We start from the raw sequence: 18006 nt of genomic DNA on the forward strand, positions 1-18006 counted from the left end.
GTTTCCTCATTTCCCCTCCCCCCACCTTGTCTCAGTCGGTTCCCTCAACTCAGCACCGCCCTCCTAACCTGCAATCTTCTTCCTGACCTCTCCGCCCCCACCCCACTCCGGCCTATCACCCTCACCTTGACCTCCTTCCACCTATCACATCTCCATCGCCCCTCCCCCAAGTCCCTCCTCCCTACCTTTTGTCTTAGCCTGCTTGGCACACTCTCCTCATTCCTGATGAAGGGCTTATGCCCGAAACGTCGAATTTCCTATTCCTTGGATGCTGCCTAACCTGCTGTGCTTTAACCAGCAACACATTTTCAGCTCATACTTGAAGGGACAGACAGGGTAAGTGCAGGTAAGATATTTCAACTGGTTGAAGAGTCTAAAAGCAGGAGGGGCCACATTTTAAAATTAAGGGAGTTACTTTAGACTGGAGATGACAAATGATTTTACTCAGAATGTTGTGAATGTTTGGAATTCTCTACCACAGAGGACAACTAGGCTCCAAATTTGTGTATTTTTAAGGTAGAGGTTCAAAGATTTCTGATTACCAAAGGCACACAGGGTTATGGAGATATAAAAGTAAATTGAAGTGTTTGATTTTCCATGATCATATTGATGGCAGGACCGGCTCGATGTGCTGAATGGGATAATCCTACTCCAATATTCCTAAATTGTTGGATTCTCCTAAGAGAATGCTGGTGTGAGAAAACTGCTTAGCAACCTTTACTGGATTTGTGTCAAACAAATGTACTTTTTATTGAAAAATACAAGTTGTATTAATATAGCATACCTTATGACCACAGGATTTCCCAAAGCATGCTGCAACCAAAGAAACACTTATTTGAAGTTGTTGTATAGTAACCAATTCATGTACAGCAAGCTCCGACAACCAACAATGTGATAATAACCATACAACCTGCTTCCCTGATCTTGAATGAGACATAAATTGTAGTCAGGGACCCAAGAGATTGTCTTTTAAATAGTGCTGTCAGATCATTTACATCCAACTAATAGGGCAACTTGATTTAGGTCAAATGAAATGCAGACATTGCTGGAAAAAACTCAGCGCATCTGTGCAGAGAAAGCAAGTTCCTATTATGAGTCCAGTGACTTCTTCAGAACTGACAATAGCTCAGAAAAGCTGGTATTAATGTTGGTGACAGACAGTGGGAGGGAAAAAGACATAAGCAAACAAGTGGAGATGGAGCCCTGAGAGTCATAGAGTTGTACCGCACAAAAACAGACCTGTCAGTTCGCCCAGATATCCTAAATTAATCTATTCCTGTTAGCCAGCATTTGCTCATACCCCTCTAAACCCTTTCTATTCATGTAACTATCCAAATGCCTTTTAAATGTTGTAATTGTACCAGCCTCATGGCAGCTCATTCCATACATGCACCATCCTCTGAGGGAAAAAGTTGCCCCTTAGATCTCTTGTAAATCTTACCCCTCTCACCTTAAACATATGCCCCCTAGTTTTGGACTCCTCTACCCTGGGAAAAAGACCTTGCTAATCACCCGATCCATGCTCCACATGGTTTTATAAACCTCTATAAGGTCACCCCTCAGCCTCCGGCACCCCAGGGAAAATATCCCCAGCCTATTAAGCATTGCCCTTTAGTACAAACTCTCCAACCCGGGCAACATCCTTGCAAATCTTTTCTGAACCCTTTCAAGTTTAACAACATCTTTCCTATGGCAGGGAGACCAGAATTGAACACTGTATTCCAAAAGTGGCCTAACCAGTGTTCTGTACAGCAGCAGCATAACATCCCAACTGCTACACTCAGTGCACTGACCATAAGAGTCGAGAGTGTGGTGCTGGAAAAGCATAGCAGATCAGGCAGCATCTGAGGAGCCGGAAAATCAATGTTTTGGGCAAAAGCCCTTCACCGCACTGACCAACAAAGTCAAGCATATCAAACGCCTTTTTCGCCTATCTACCTGCAACTCCACTTTTAAGAAATTATGAACCCGCACTCCAAGGTCTCATTGTTCGGCAAAGCTCCCCAGGACCCTGCCATTAAGTGTACAAGTCCTGCCCTGGTTCACCTAAACAAAATGTAGCACTTCACATTTACATAAATTAAACTGCATCTGCCACTACTCGGCCCATCGGATCAAGGTCCCGTTGTACTCTGAGATAACTTTCTTCATTGTCCACTACATCAATAATTTTGGTGTCACTTGCAAACTTACCAACCATCCCTCCTATATTCACATCCAATGTCAAAATATATTATATATAATATATAAATATATAAATGTCAAAAAGCAGTGGACCTAGCACCAATCCTTGCGGTACTTTGCTGGTCACAGGCCTCCAGTCTGAACAATGATCTCCACCACCACTCTCTATCTCCTATCTTCAAGAAAAATAAAGGTAGGCAGACAAAGGAATGGATATTAGTAAGCCAAGGAGAAAGAAAAGCTGATAATGGGGACTGTAAATTGGTGAAGATTGGTTGGTTGTGCTGAAAGCACCCCATGTCATGAGAGGGCCTGAAGTGTGGGGGTGGACAGAGCTCATGGAAGGTGTTCAGGCTCTAAAGCTATTGAACTGCAGGGTCTCCAAGTGGAAAATGAGATGTTGTTGTTCCAGCTTGCAATGGGCTTCACTGGAGCACTGCAGCAAGCCTGAGACAGAAATATCAGCCAGGGAACACAGTGAATAAGGCAGTAGGCAGCTCAGGGTCTTTTTTTATAGAGTTGTAGTTGTGTAAATGTCTGTAAAGTGGTCACCCAGCGCTACGTTTCTCCAATGTAAATGAGATCATATTGTGAGCAGTGAGTACAGTAGACTAGATTGAATAAAGTTGAAAAGCGTAGTGCTGGAAAAGCCCAGCAGGTCAGGCAGCATCCAAGGAGCAGGAGAATCAATGTTTTGGGCATAAGCCCTTCATATATTCCTGACGAAGGACCTATGCCAGAAACATCGACTCTCCTGCTCCTCTGATACTGCCTGACCTGCCGTGCCTTTCCATTGCCACACTTTTCGACTCTGACTCTCCAGCATCTGCAGTCTCCTCACTTCCTCCGAGATTGAATGAAGTGTGGGTAAATCACTGCTTCACCCAAAAGGTTGTCTGAAGCCTTGGACAGTAAGGAGCAAGAAGGTGTATGGGCAAGTCTTGCACCTTCTGCGATTGCATGAGAAGGGATGTGTGTTGGGAGTTGAGGTGATCTGGACCAGGGTGTCCCTGAGGGAATGGTCTCTGTGAAATGCTGACGAGAGGGGAGGGGAATATATGTCTGGTGGCGGTATCCCTCTGGAGCTGGCAAAAATGGAGACACATAATCCTTTGGATGCAGATAAGAATGGGGTGGAAAGTGATGACGTAACTATACAGTACATCCTCAAACCTTGCTTCCTGTAAGGGCTCTATTCCATTGTTCCAATTTATCAGTTTCTGTTGCATCTGGTCTGGTGGTTCCACCGTTTGCAGGGGGGAGGGTCTCAGAAATGTTTGCCTTTTTGTCTCAATCAAAGATTCCCTGCTACCATAGTCTACAACAGGGGCCTTAGTCATGTCCCACACCTCTGCCCTCTCCCTTCCACAACAAAGATAGGGTCTCCCTGGTGCTCACCTTCTATCCCTTCAGCACCAGGGTCACTGGACTGGAAATGTTAACTCAACTTTCTCTCCGTGCTGAGTTTCTCCAACAATTTCTGTTTTGCTTTGAGATGTTTAGCAGATTTTTTGTTTTGGCTTGATTTAGGTGTTTTTAATCAAGTTGTTAAGGGATGTTATGACGCACCTAGGGAACAGGTGGGACTTGAAAAAGCAGCTCGGTTTAGCTCCCCCTCGCCCCCCAGGAGAATACAGCGTGGCCGTAACATGCTATTTTCACTTGAACGCTAGTTCAGTGACACTCCACACAAAACCGGCACAGTCCAGTCAACACTTGCTTTCGCTTTTTTTGTTATTGTTTACAAACATAATGTGAAAAAAATGCCACAGGGAGTTCAACCAAAACCCGTTTTCATTTGCACTCGAGTCGCTGCCAACTCGTGTCAGCGCCCGATTCAAAACAGCGTGAGTGGAGAAAACAGATATCAGACGCTCACGGGGGGAAAGGGAAACGCACCGCCCCAGGTACGGAATGCCAACCTCCCTCTCAGGAGGTGTGGGAGATGAAGGGTGTGGAAATCCCCAGTGGCCCCTGGGGAAGGCTCCCATTTATGGACAAAGGCAGCCCTTCGCCTCCTCCGCCGATGTTGAAACTGACATCGGGCCGCAGCTCCCCCACTGCCCAGGGCTGGGGGGGGGCGGGGCAACGGGATGTATCAATCTCCGGCTCTGATTGACGGCCAGCTCCGCCAATGGCCCGCCGAGTTCCGGGATCGGGCGCCGCAGGGTGGGCCAATGGGCGCCCCCCGCGAGGAGGGGGCGGTCCAGCCTTCGCCCCACCCCCCCCACCGCCCTCACTCTCCAGCCCCGGGGACTGGTGCTGGGTCTGCTCTCATCCACCTCACCTGCCTGTGGACGGACTGCCCGGAGAACCTGTAAGTATCAGCAAGGGGAGATCCGTGCTGACTATGGGGCCTCTCCTTGCGTGCGTGTGCCGTTCACAACAAACAAGGTTAAAGAAAAAGGGCAAACCATCCTCGGGCAGGAGGGCTGAGGTGAAATGTTTACACCGTCTGACTGTTGGAAGATGAGCAGCGGGACTCCTTTGCCTTGTACCTAGAGCCCTGGTGTCTGTGCACGTTTTTAAACCTTGGTTGGGTTGTTCGTACAAACAGGAGCTTGATTTTCAGGTTTTAACGACAAGTTGTATTTGCCATCTTCTTGTCTGAGAGTAGGATGTTGCAAGGTTAGAGGAGGTCCTCAGAGCAGTTTGATTTTTTTTTCCGACGTCCTCTGCAGTGTGTGGAAGCGGTTTTGGTTTTGCTGCTTTACACCACTATGACAAAATGTAGGCAGCTGTGCTTCACAGCACCAATACAGAAGTTGCCAATCTGAATGGCATGATTTCGATAGTTATTAATTCCAGCCCATTAACACGTAGTACGGTCAAAACGCTGCAAATGCTGGAAATCTGAAATTAAACAGAACATTCTGGAAATTCTTTGCAGGTCAGGCCAGAGAGCATACTGCTTCAGCTAGCTTTGTCGATACCGATTCATGTTGGTTTCATCAATTCCACCGTTAACAAAATGATATAAATTATCCAAGTAATGGGGAGTTGTTATCTGGCATAGACGGTAGCTGCAATTGATTTTGTTGTTCTCAAGCGAGGAGATGGGGTAAAACATGATCAGAACTTTCGCTTCTGATTCACGTTCTCCCTGCCCCCGTCTCCTTGAAATGACAGAGGTGAACTTTTGATCAGGATCAACTCAGCCTTGCCTGTGAAATGAAAGTGCAAATGAACTGAGCAACGGGGCGAAGCATCAAGACTGAATAAGGAGGAGTTTCTCCTCCCACTGGTAACTTCCTCTTGCAGGCCAAAGATTTGAAAAAAAAACTCCTTTTGGGAGAATGACATGCTCATCAACTGGTGTATTTCCATATACTGTACAGCAATCACCTGGTGTAGTTTACATCGATGTTAAGGTATTCTATATTAACACCCCAAGGTGGTAGGAGCTGTTGTTTATTCCCCACGTGGACATAAATAATTTATTAAAACTAAGGTATGGGGGGGGGGGGGGGGGGGGAGGGGGTGATGGTTGTCAGGAAGAAGATTCTTTTTCATGCAATGGGTTAGTAAATGTCTAAAATGCTCTGCTCAAAAGGCGTGGATGGTGACAGAAATTTCACTTGACTATATTGCAGTATTATGAGGCAAGAGTTTCAAAATAGTTCAGCAGAGTTATACTGGACTCGAAATATTAACTTTGGTTCTGTTTCTTCTGATATTACAAAACATGTCGGGTTCCTCCAGCATTCTTAGCTTTTATGTTATAAGAGTATCAAGGGATATGGAAACATGGTAGATAAAGTGAAGTTAAAGTACAGATTAGCCATAGTCTAGTGGTTTGACAGAGCAAGGTTGTGGAAATGACTTATTTGCATTCTTGCATTCCCTAATTTCAATGCTTAAAAATAGGGTGGGGAGGCAAATTACTCAACTTATTCTAAACTGGAATAAAAAAAACTTTTACCTATCTTATACATCAAGAAATGTTATTTACCCTGAATGGTTGAGTTTTAAGTTTAAATTGGAATGAGTCAGATATAATTTCATTGCTTTGCATACCATTTAAGAAAAATAGTGCAGTGGCAGTAACCATGCGTCTATATTCAAATTGGGAGGCATGCTTTTCTTTTAAATTCAAATTAGAGTATGGGTGTCACTGGCTATAAGTCAGCACTCATTGCTCCACCTTTTTTTTGTGGCTTCACTCCAATTTCTCATCACTCCCAATTCATGTTTGCCTTCGTCAATAAAATGTACCTCCTGAACTCTCGCTGTTTTTTCCCATCATATTGCTGACAAGCCAGTTTCCCTCCTGAACTCCTTACATGGGTGGTGTAGGTATTGGCATCCACTCCTCAGCTCCTGTTCTCATCCACTTCAAATCTACCATTATTACTCTTCTGAAAAATCCAAACCTTGACTCTTGTTGTCTCTCGCCCACCCTCTGATGTACTTTTACAACCAAGACTCCCGCCCACCCTCTGAGGACCCCTTCTCCCACCTCCAACACACCCCATCCACCTGGACACCCTGTGCTGGCCTCTTACCCGTCCTCGATCTATTTATAGCCAACTGCCGCCGCGACATTAACCGACTCAACCTGTCCACCCCTCTCACCCACTCCAACCTCTCACCCTCAGAACGTGCGGCCCTCCGCTCCAACCCCAACCTCACCATCAAACCGGCAGACAAGGGAGGTGTGGTAATAGTTTGGCACACCGACCTTTATACCGCTGAGGCCAAACGCCAGCTCGCGGACGCCTCCTCTTATCGCCCCCTCGACCACGACCCCACCTCCCACCACCAAACCATCATCTCCCAGACCATCCATAACCTCATCACCTCAGGGGATCTCCCATCCACCGCCTCCAACCTCATAGTCCCACAACCCCGCACCGTCCGTTTCTACCTCCTGCCCAAAATCCACAAACCTGACTGCCCCGGCCGACCCATTGTCTCAGCCTGCTCCTGCCCCACCGAACTCATCTCCGTGTACCTCGACACGGTTCTGTCCCCTTTAGTCCAAGAACTCCCCACCTACGTTCGGGACACCACCCACGCCCTCCACCTCCTCCATGATTTTCGCTTCCCCGGTCCCCAACGCCTTATCTTCACGATGGACATCCAGTCCCTGTACACCTCCATCCCCCATCACGAAGGACTCAAAGCCCTCCGCTTCTTCCTTTCCCGCCGCACCAACCAGTACCCTTCCACTGACACCTTCCTTCGACTGACTGAACTGGTCCTCACCCTGAATAACTTCTCTTTTCAGTCCTCCCACTTCCTCCAAACTAAAGGAGTTGCCATGGGCACCCACATGGGCCCCAGCTATGCCTGTCTCTTTGTAGGATATGTGGAACAGTCCATCTTCCGCAACTACACTGGCACCACCCCCCACCTTTTCCTCCGCTACATCGATGACTGTATCGGCGCTGCCTCGTGCTCCCACGAGGAGGTTGAACAGTTCATCAACTTTACCAACACCTTCCATCCCGACCTGAAATTCACCTGGACTGTCTCAGACTCCTCCCTCCCCTTCCTAGACCTTTCCGTTTCTATCTCGGGTGACCGACTCAACACAGACATCTACTATAAACCGACTGACTCCCACAGGTACCTGGACTACACCTCCTCCCACCCTGCCCCCTGTAAAAACGCCATCCCATATTCCCAATTCCTTCGTCTCCGCCGCATCTGCTCCCAGGAGGACCAGTTCCAACACCGTTCAGCCCTGATGGCCTCCTTCTTCAAGGACCGCAGACTCCCCCCAGACGTGATCGACGATGCCCTCCACTGCATCTCCTCCACTTCCCGCCCCTCCACCCTTGAGCCCCACTCCTCCAACCGCCACCAAGACAGAACCCCACTGGTTCTCACCTACCACCCCACCAACCTCCGTATACAGCGTATCATCCGCCGTCATTTCCGCCACCTCCAAACGGACCCCACCACAAGGGATATATTTCCCTCCCCTCCCCTATCAGCGTTCCGCAAAGACCACTCCCTTCGTGACTCCCTCGTCAGGTCCACAATCCCCACCAACCCAACCTCCACTCCCGGCACCTTCCCCTGCAACCGCAGGAAATGTAAAACTTGCGCCCACACCTCCTCCCTTACTTCTCTCCAAGGCCCCAAGGGATCCTTCCATATCCGCCACAAATTCACCTGCACCTCCACACACATCATCTATTGCATCCGCTGCACCCAATGTGGCCTCCTCTATATTGGGGAGACGGGCCGCCTACTTGCGGAACGCTTCAGGGAACACCTCTGGGACGCCCGGACCAACCAACCCAACCACCCCGTGGCTCAACACTTTAACTCTACCTCCCACTCCACCGAGGACATGCAGGTCCTTGGACTCCTCCATCGGCAGAACATAACAACACGACGGTTGGAGGAAGAGCGCCTCATCTTCTGCCTGGGAACCCTCCAACCACAAGGAATGAACTCAGATTTCTCCAGTTTCCTGATTTCCCCTTCCCCCCCACCTTGTCTCAGTTGGTTCCCTCAACTCAGCACCGCCCTCCTAACCTGCAATCTTCCTGACCTCTCCGCCCCCACCCCACTCCGGCCTATCACCCTCACCTTGACCTCCTTCCACCTATCACGTCTCCATCGCCCGTCCCCCAAGTCCCTCCTCCCTACCTTTTATCTTAGCCTGCCTGGCACACTCTCCTCATTCCTGATGAACGGCTCTGGCCCGAAACGTCAAATTTCCTGTTCCTTGGATGCTGCCTAACCTGCTGTGCTTTAACCAGCAACACATTTTCAGCTCTGATCTCCAGCATCTGCAGACCTGACTTTTTACTCTTGTTGTCTTTGTAAACTACTGCCTCATTTCCAAGCTCCTTTTATTTTCTGAATCACTTTAATTTGTTGTTACATGCCAAAGCAGTGCCACAATTTTTACCACAATTGCAGAGCTGAATCTCTCCAACCCGGTTCCACTATAGTTCTGAAACACCTTGAATAAAGCTCATAAATGGCACTGGTGTGACCATGATAAAATAAACCTGCCCATCCTTCTTGTTTTTTTTTCAGTCTTTTACATAATCATCTTTCAATCGGTCTCCTCTGTGGTTCAGTGGGATTGCCAGTGTGTGGTTTGATGTTGATCTAATTGTAACAGAAAATGATCCACAGAGATATCTTTTCCCATGCTCATTACCTCTGGAATCTTCTAAGCACCTATCCTTGACCTCCTTTTTCCCAACACATGTTGGCCCTGGCAGACATCATCCAAAAATGATTCCATATTCCACATTTGAATTGATGACTCTTGGCTTCACTCAGAACTTTGTCAGTCAATTGCTGCATTGTCTCTATCTAGTCAAATTGCTTGACAGTACCACCTATTACATAAGCAGTCCATTTGTCCAGTTAAATAAAACGATTGTCTTTAGTTTTCACCGCAAAACCTGTTCTTTTCCCATTAGCTCCATCTCCCCCACTGTCGATTTTTCTGAGGCTGAAGTGGATTTTGTTTGTTTGTAACTGTGTAATGGTACTAAAAACTGAGATATACTTCCCACTATACATCTGCTCCTTAACCAAAGTGGTCAAATTCCATCTCCATTTCAATTCTGATGCTCAAACCCCATTCACTGCTTTTGTGACTTTTAAGCCCTACAATTACAATGCTGTCCCGATAGGGCAACTCTCCTAACTTCCAGTGCCCCTCAACTGGAAATTATCCAAGAGATTCTGTCCTAATTCTTACTATGTCCTTTGCAGTCATTATGTTTCTGCTTGCCAGCCTACACTGATCCTAGGTGTGACAATGCTTCCGTTTAAAAATTTCACCGAAACTCATGAATTCACCCCATCTTATCCATGTAACTCCCTTTACAACTCTAAACCCTTGACATCTCTGTATTCCTTCCAATTCCTGCATGCTGCACAACCCTGATTTCATTGTCCACCATAGTAACCATGTCTTAACTGTCTCTTCTCAGTGATTCGCTTCCTGGACCTTTCTGCCTCACTAACCTTTCTCAACCTTTAAGATACTCCTCAAAACCTCTTTGATCAAGTTTCTCTCCTGCCCTCATATGCCACTGTTTCATATAGCTGTGCCAAACTTAGCTTTGGTATCGCTCTTATTTGTGACTGGACTGTTTTACTGAATTAAAGGTGATATTGTGATTCTAGCCTTTGTTGTTGTCCATTAGAAGGTAAGTTACAGCAGTCGCTGTGGTCCAGTAAGAGATTTCAGAATTCTCATATTCTGGTTGTTTTGCTCTTCGGAATGGTGGGGATTGATTAATGGTGAATACTTCACAGCTAAAAATAGCAAGTGGCCAACTTGTTCTGTTGCATTTGAGCCAACTCCATGCAGATTCATTAAGAAAAGGGACCAGTGTAAACCTTTCACTACCTCAAGGCATCCCAGTGCTTCTCTGGCAATGACACTTTTTTGACAGGTGGTCACCGTTTTAAGAAACACAGGACAGATTCTTATAGGGGTCTGAGCTATGTCGCCAATGGCAAGATTCATGGCGAATCAAACAAGGTGCCAGGCAAGGCTGTTCTGTGTTGGGAGCATTCTGCTCTATCCTTTATACTCTTGCTAAGCAGTAGGACGTGTTTAGATTAGATTCCCTACAGTATGGCAACAGGCCATTTCACCCAACCAGTCCATACCGACCCTCCGAAGAGCAACCCACCCAGACCCATTCCTCTACCTTATATTTACTCCTGACTAATGCACCTAACACTGTGGGCAATTTAGCATGGCCAATTCACCTGCACATCTTTGGACAGTGGGAGGAAACCGGAGCACCCTGAGGAAACCTATACAGACACAGGGAAAATGTGCAAACTCCACACACAGTCGCCCGAGGCAGGAATCGAACCCAGATCCCTGGTGCTGTGAGGCAGCAGTGCTAACTGCTGAGTCACCATGCCACCCCTAATGTTTCTCACAGGGCTATGGCAAGTTGTCAACTGAAGGGGATTATAGTTTGTGAAACGATTAGTAGCTAATGTATCACATTAATATGTAGCCTCTTACCTCACCAAAAGCACCAGACGAGGTCGACATTGAGAAACCTTGATGTGGAAGTTAGAGGGGGTACCTGGTGACTTCAGTTTGTCAGTGTTTATGATGAAACCTCCATGTTGTTCAGCACCAAACAGCATCTGGGGGTTTGATCTTCAGCCACCAGCTCATCCATGGACACTGGCATCTGATATTTGAAGCACAGAGTTGCAGTACAGGGTGCACTGGTGACCTGCATTGTAAGGCTGCAGCAGGGACATTTTCTGTGGAGGGATAGGCTTCCAGCTCACTGCTTGCATTGCTGATTAGCGCAGTCACACAGCTGGTCGCTTGCTTTGCTGGTCAGTAGTCCTCAGTGAAGAGTGCATACATCTTGCTGTACAGCAATGTGCCATATTCAATTTCACCATGTGCCAGACGCTTACACAACAAGCACACTCTATTGCGTATCCATGATTTCCATGGTGAAGCCTGTCAGGCAGGGGATCCCGATACTGTAAATTAGGGCAGGCACCCAGTTGGCATGTTCTCAGCCTCTGCGGTCTGAAGTCTGGGTCACATGGCTATATGAAGTCTGTCCTATGGCTACAAAGCAACCGGTGAGTAGGGCTAATGGGGTCAGAGAGATGTGCAGCCACCAGTCAGGGCAGTTCTTGTCTGGGGCTATCTGGTTTGCTTGCTCAAGGGAAAGGGCCACAGTGTTTCAGTGCAGATCTAACTCTGCAGCTGGCATGGACGGAGCCTACTTTACTATGGAGTTATTGGCTCTTGAGGTTGATTGGGTGACCTAAGGGGAATTTTGTTGACCCTGGCATGCCCAAGATTGTCTTGCCACAGGCAAGTGAGCCCTCTTGGCTGTTACTTCCAGGGGACAGTGCCATGGGTTGGCATGAATGATTTGAGCTAGCAGGTAGGGCATAAAGGTGGCATAGGGTGATTTGGAGTACATGTAGAATCATCTATGTAGAAATAGGTTTTGAGGTATGACGGGATGGTGTGGGTGATCTGAGGGGGTATGGGGGATGATTGGTAGCATGTGGAAGATGAAGGACGAAGTTGGCAAGTTCCTTAAAAGCTGTTGGGAGCTGGCGTAATGATTGGCAAATGAAAGCGGGTCTTAGTTACAGTGATAGTAAATTTAGATTCCTTTGGTTTGAAGTAAAAGATTTTGATGGATGTTATTAACCTTTTTAATTTACATTTTTAATTTGGTTAAAAGAAAATATTAAAGTATTGCAAAAATGTGTCTTAACTTGCAGTATGTGTTTAGTTTCCATGTATCTTTGTCTCCTATAATATTGTAGATTTAAATGGTGAGCTTTGGCATTGATAGTGAAAGCTGCCTTAGAGATGTTCTTGAGCTTGATAGTTAACGTTTGTAGATAGCTGGGCTGTTCCTTAGTGACAAGTCATTCTGTACCACATCCAATAGTACTGTCCCGCTGTCATTTGGTGATCATTGTTCAAAAACAAATACTCAGAAATGACTGGGAATTAGTTTTTGATACTGGTAATTCTTTGTGACGGTTTGATGTTGTAAAGGAATCCAGATGTAACATTCCCTCTAAATATTATGAATTTAAAATAAACCAACTCCTATTTCCCTCCTTCTCCATGAGCCAGAATTCATGAAGTATGGTAATTTATTTACTTCATACAGTTCTAAAAGATACTTGAATCTGATGGTTCAATCTGTAATGGGAAATTGGACTCGAGAAAATGTTTAGAATGTGCACTAATTACCTTCACCATGTCACTGGGTTCCTGCACTGATTCAGTCCAATATTGCTAGCTTGACTGTTAAAGATTTCTGTGCAGTAAATTCTAAGTTAAGCTTCTTCTTGCTTCAATGTCCAGCCTGCACCTTCATTGCCAGTTTCTGATTTCATCTCCTAAAGGCACTGACTTCTGAGGTACAGTCCCACAGTTCTCTGGCATCCCTTGCCCAAGTACATGTTCTGAATGAGTGATCTGGATTTTCCAGGATAGATCATGCATTAGCAGTCAGAAATCTTGCCTTATTTGGCCTCAGTCTTGTTTGCTGAGGTCAGTTGTGGGGTCCTCCACTGTCAAACATAAATTCAGATCAGAAGAAGAGGGCATTGGTTTAAGCTGAGACGGGAAAGATATAGAAGGGACATATGGGGCAACATTTTCAAGCAAAAGGTGGTGTGTGTGGAATAAGTTGCCAGAAGAATTGGTGGAGGAAGGTACAATTATAACATTTAAAAGAATTTTGGATGGGTATGTGAATAGGAAGGATTTAGAGGGAAATGGCCAAATGTTGGCAAATGGGACTAGATTAATTTAGGATGAGTTGGACTGAAGAGTTTTTTTCCATTCTGTACAACTCTGACTCTACAGATACCAATGAGGAAGGCCATCTTACTCATCCATCTAGAAAAACGCTTAATTTCCATTACATTCAACTACTTATTTATAAATATTACCCAAACACTTTCACCACTTCCCTACACAAAACAGCAATGTCAGAGAAAGACCATTGGATCAACAGAGTCTGCCAATTCCGAAAACTAAAGCTGGGAAATTCCTTCTTGATCCCCAAGCATTGAAACAAGAACTAGGGGATTATGATAGGCCATACTTCCAATTAACTAGATGTAAGCCTACTGTGACTGATAGTGTTATTTGTACTGAAGAACTTGTTGTGTTTTCTGGGAAAGGACAGTAGAGGGTCCGCTCTCACTGAATGTTTCAATAATCTATTCCAAATGATGACAGTATCAAAAAGAAGCTTAAGCACTCCCATGAATAGTAGGTATTGTGGCCTCAAATTGGCTGGAGCTCTCATGTTACTGTGGGACTTTTTTTTTACAGTTGTAGAAACTTAATATAAGATACTGTTGGCATTCTAGCAATGTACTTAAGTGTCCTTCATCCAGTGTTGTCCAAAGCATTAACTTTAGTTCCAAATGGTGCACTGCACCGCAATGTGATTAGGTGGGGACCAGTTAGCTCAGTTGGCTGAATGGCTGGTTTGTGAAGCTAACAGCGTGGGTTCAGTTCCCACACTGCTACAAAAGTCCCTCTTTCTTGATCTCTCCCCTTACCCGAAGTATGGTGATCCTGCAGTCAAATGAAAGATGATCTAAGGAGAGATCAGCCTTGGGGTCCTCTGAGACTATGTAGACTATGCATTTACCTTTGAATTGCATTTCTGATTGAAAGGTGATGAGTGGACACAATGGTTAATGATGTGATTTGGTGCTCTTCACCAAACAGTCTATGGGTTGTACTTCTCTTCTGGTTTTCATGTCCATTGCAGTTGACATGATTTCAAAGCTGCTTGCATAACTCCTTAACCTTTAACTGGTCTCCCACTTCCACCTTCGAGGCAGCACAATGGCTCAGTGGTTAGCACTGCTGCTTCACAGAGCCAGGGACCCAGGTTCAATTCCAGCCTCTGGTGACTGTGTCGAGTTTGCACATTCTCCCCAAGTCTGCTTGGGTTTCCGTTGGGTGCTCTGGTTTCTTCCCACGATCCAAAGATGTGCAGGGTTGGTGGATTGGTCATGGGACATGTAGAGTTGCATGGATAGGGTGGGTCTGAGTGCGATGCTCTTTGGAGGGTCGGTGAAGAAATGATAGGCCGAATGGCCTGCCTCCACATTGTAGGGATTTTATGATGATTCTAAAGTTGAGTCCATTCAAGTTTATGCTTCCTACATCCTAACTAGGTCTTATTCAGGAGCAAGTGAGGACTGCAGATGTTGGAGATCGGAGTCGAAAAGTGCGGTGCTGGAAAAAGTACAACAGGTCAGGCAGTATCCGAGAAACAGGAGGGTTTATGCCTGAAATGTGGACTGTCCTGCTCCTTGGATGCTGCCTGACCTGCTGTGCTTTTCCAGTGCTGTTGACTAGGTCCTGTTCATCCATCACCCCATGGGCTTCACAATTATGATGGTGCAGAAGGTGCCCATTGTGCTTGCACCAGCTCCCTCTAATCTGGACCCAATCTCCTGCTTTTTCCCCCATATTCCTGCACACCATCACTACCCCCAAAATATCCAATTCCCTCTTGAGTATCTGAGTTGAACTGTATGTGGGGAAAAAAATGTTCTTTTCCAGCAGTTTCTGTTTATGATTGCCAGCAGCTGCAGTTCTACTGGTTTTTACCCAGTTCAACTGTGTGAAATTGGCAAGAAATGTAATAAAATAAATGGAAATTATTTCAGTGCTTTTCAAGCAAGTTGTGCAACCCAACCCTCAATAGGCTGCTGTTTTCCACATTCTGGCATGCACAGAGATTGTCCCAGCCAATGGGGAAAGGACCAACAGACAAATACAATGACACATCTGTAATTTTCTTTTCTGGTTCTGGTGCTGTGGAAACTACCCCATAATAGAAACAGTAGCAAGTGCCTGGGGGCAAAGATATTCCCAAGGAGTTTCTGTACTAGAAACAGACCGCAAAATGGCATATTACAGAGCACAGATAATGGGTGTGGATTATGACTGTGTAAAATTGACACAAAATCAATGACAGCTCTTTTCTGATTGGAAGCAACACTTGCTTGAGATTTCAAGCTGCCAACTCAGTACTAACTGTTTTACAGCAACACCCAAGGTCAAGGTCTGTTCCAATTACCCTTAATGGAATGGTAATATTAATGGAATAGTAAGAAGCTGAGACCATTGATCCAGGTTTGATAGTTCAAATCTTGCCATGATGACCTAAGAATATAGTTTCGGGAATGAAACTGCCATTCTTACCTGGTCCGTCCCTATGTGACTTCACGCACAACTCTGAACGGCCTTCTGTAGTGCACTAGCAAAGCACTGAGTCATAGCAAACCTACAGAACTAGGTACTACTAATAAATACTGCCTTTTGCCTGATTCCCAAATCTCAAGAGTTAACAAGGAGGGTGCAAAAAGGATATACAATTATTGATGGGAGCAGAGGAGTCAGTTGAGGGGCTAAAATTTTATGCAATTTGGACAAATTGGATTCTTTATTTGTATAGTATTTGGGAACAAATCTCAAATGTACAATTTAAGGACAATGAAAGAAAACCATGAATTTAGGAGGATTTTGCGAATATGTCCAAGTACTGGCCCAGAATGGATGAAGACATTTTAATGTGTGTCAAGAAGAAAGAAGGTAACTCTTGTCAACAAATAGGATTCAGTGTTATTAGAATGCTCCATAGAAATACAATCACAAAATTATAAAATTATAGAATGGTTACAGCACAGAATGAGGCCATTTGGCCCATCTTCATTGAAATTGACAAACCGTACTGAACTCTGTATTATAATAGTGGCAGCATGCCAACAGTATTTTATTGTGTGCATTATATAAATGCAAGTCTTTCAGTTGAAAAGTCAATTGCGATTTTGAGAGCTATTGGGAGAATTTTGTTGGCAATGTAGGATAGTAGTTATCAATAACATTTTGACTGTTGTACACTTTAATGAATAGGTTCCATTTAAGAAAAGACTTTATTGTTTCACTCTGACCTGCGTTATTTAAACAGAGAGGTCATGTGGAAAATCTTAGACAAGATTGGATGACCTGATAAAGCAATAAATTCACAATGGTCAGCAATGTTGCTTGTGGTGAATGCACTGATCTATTTAAAGTAACACGTGGTGCGAATGAGGTGTCTGTGCTCATCAATATATTCTTTGCTGTCACGCTTTCTGGGAATTTGATTGATATGTTGTTGGGATGTCTACCAAATTTGGACCAGATGGCACACTCTTCAACTGAGATGACTGAAATCCTCAACCAAAGAATCAGAGCTGGTGATAAGAGAAATGCAGCAACTCACAGTATAGGTTGATCCTCCAAGGCAATTCTGAGGGAGTGCTGTACTGTAGGAAGCACTGTCTTTCAGATGTGACATGAAACAGTGTCCCTATCTGCTCACTGCTCAAAGGTGACATGCAGTTTTCAAAGAAGGGTTCTCCAGGAGTCTTGATGTTTACCCCTAAACCATCAACAATGGATATAAATGATCTGGTCAATTATATCAGTGCTATTTGCTGTTTCGTATATCCAAGCCAACTGTTTCCCTGCATTATAACTGCAGCCTACTAATAACCATACCCTTGGTGACATTGGGAGTATGGCCTACAACAAATCATGGACTGTTGAACAAAAGTGCCTGGGGACCTATGTCCAAGCCTAAGCTTAAGGAAGACAGGTGATACTATAACAACTACCACCTAATTCTGACTATATCCCCTACTTCCTCCAGTGATAATTGTGAATACATGATTTTATTGTCAGTCATGCAAAAATACATGCCCACTCCATCTGAGCTGGGATCTGCTCAGTGCTTCAACTCTAGGCCTACCTGCTCCATGACAATCTGCAGTGTGGACCACATGGTTCTCCCATGTGTTACCCAAGATGTTCCAAATGCATCTCAATTGTTCAATTGCTTATTTTTTCTGGCATAGATGGTCTGTGTCTCATAGACATATAGGAGGGTGGGTATTATAACTCTGTTAATATTGCTTCAAAAGAAGGTAAAGTTATCTTCAGAAATGTCTGTCTTGACAGCAAGACAGCAAATACAGTTGCAAGAGCATGCTCAGCATTTGTTGCTTTACCTAGAAGACCATGCAGGAAACAAGGAAATAAACAAAAGCTTGCTTTCTACCAGTTCCAGTAATATCTACCCTTCAATTTAATGTGGTGGTGGCTAGATAAGCTGTTTTGGTGATGATGCCTATGAGGTAAGTATTGTCCAGGACTCCAGGAATAGCTCCCCTGTGTTTCAGAATGGTGTCATGGGATCTTTTACACCTATCAGAGAGGGCAAGCCCAACCTTGGTCTAATATCTTGGATGAAAGACGGTTCACCACTCCCACAGTGTTTCATTGGA

General features: G+C 45.2%; 1 protein-coding gene across 3 annotated transcripts in view; it reads left to right on the forward strand.

Moving 5' to 3' along the window:
• The first annotated feature begins 4078 nt into the window (after positions 1 to 4078).
• The window catches only part of LOC132832284 (tubulin polymerization-promoting protein), a 30540-nt gene continuing 16612 nt past the window's right edge, over positions 4079 to 18006 (forward strand). Inside the window, exon 1 of one of the 3 annotated variants that reach the window (XM_060850161.1) lies at positions 4079 to 4091. The gene's annotated coding sequence lies outside the window, so the exon portion shown is untranslated. Of the gene's footprint in view, positions 4092 to 4422; positions 4502 to 18006 lie in introns of those variants that run through there. The other 2 variants (XM_060850160.1, XM_060850159.1) reach the window with 2 other exon arrangements.

Source organism: Hemiscyllium ocellatum, chromosome 34 (genome assembly GCF_020745735.1).
Source record: "Hemiscyllium ocellatum isolate sHemOce1 chromosome 34, sHemOce1.pat.X.cur, whole genome shotgun sequence".
Classification (NCBI taxonomy): Eukaryota; Metazoa; Chordata; class Chondrichthyes; order Orectolobiformes; family Hemiscylliidae; genus Hemiscyllium; species Hemiscyllium ocellatum.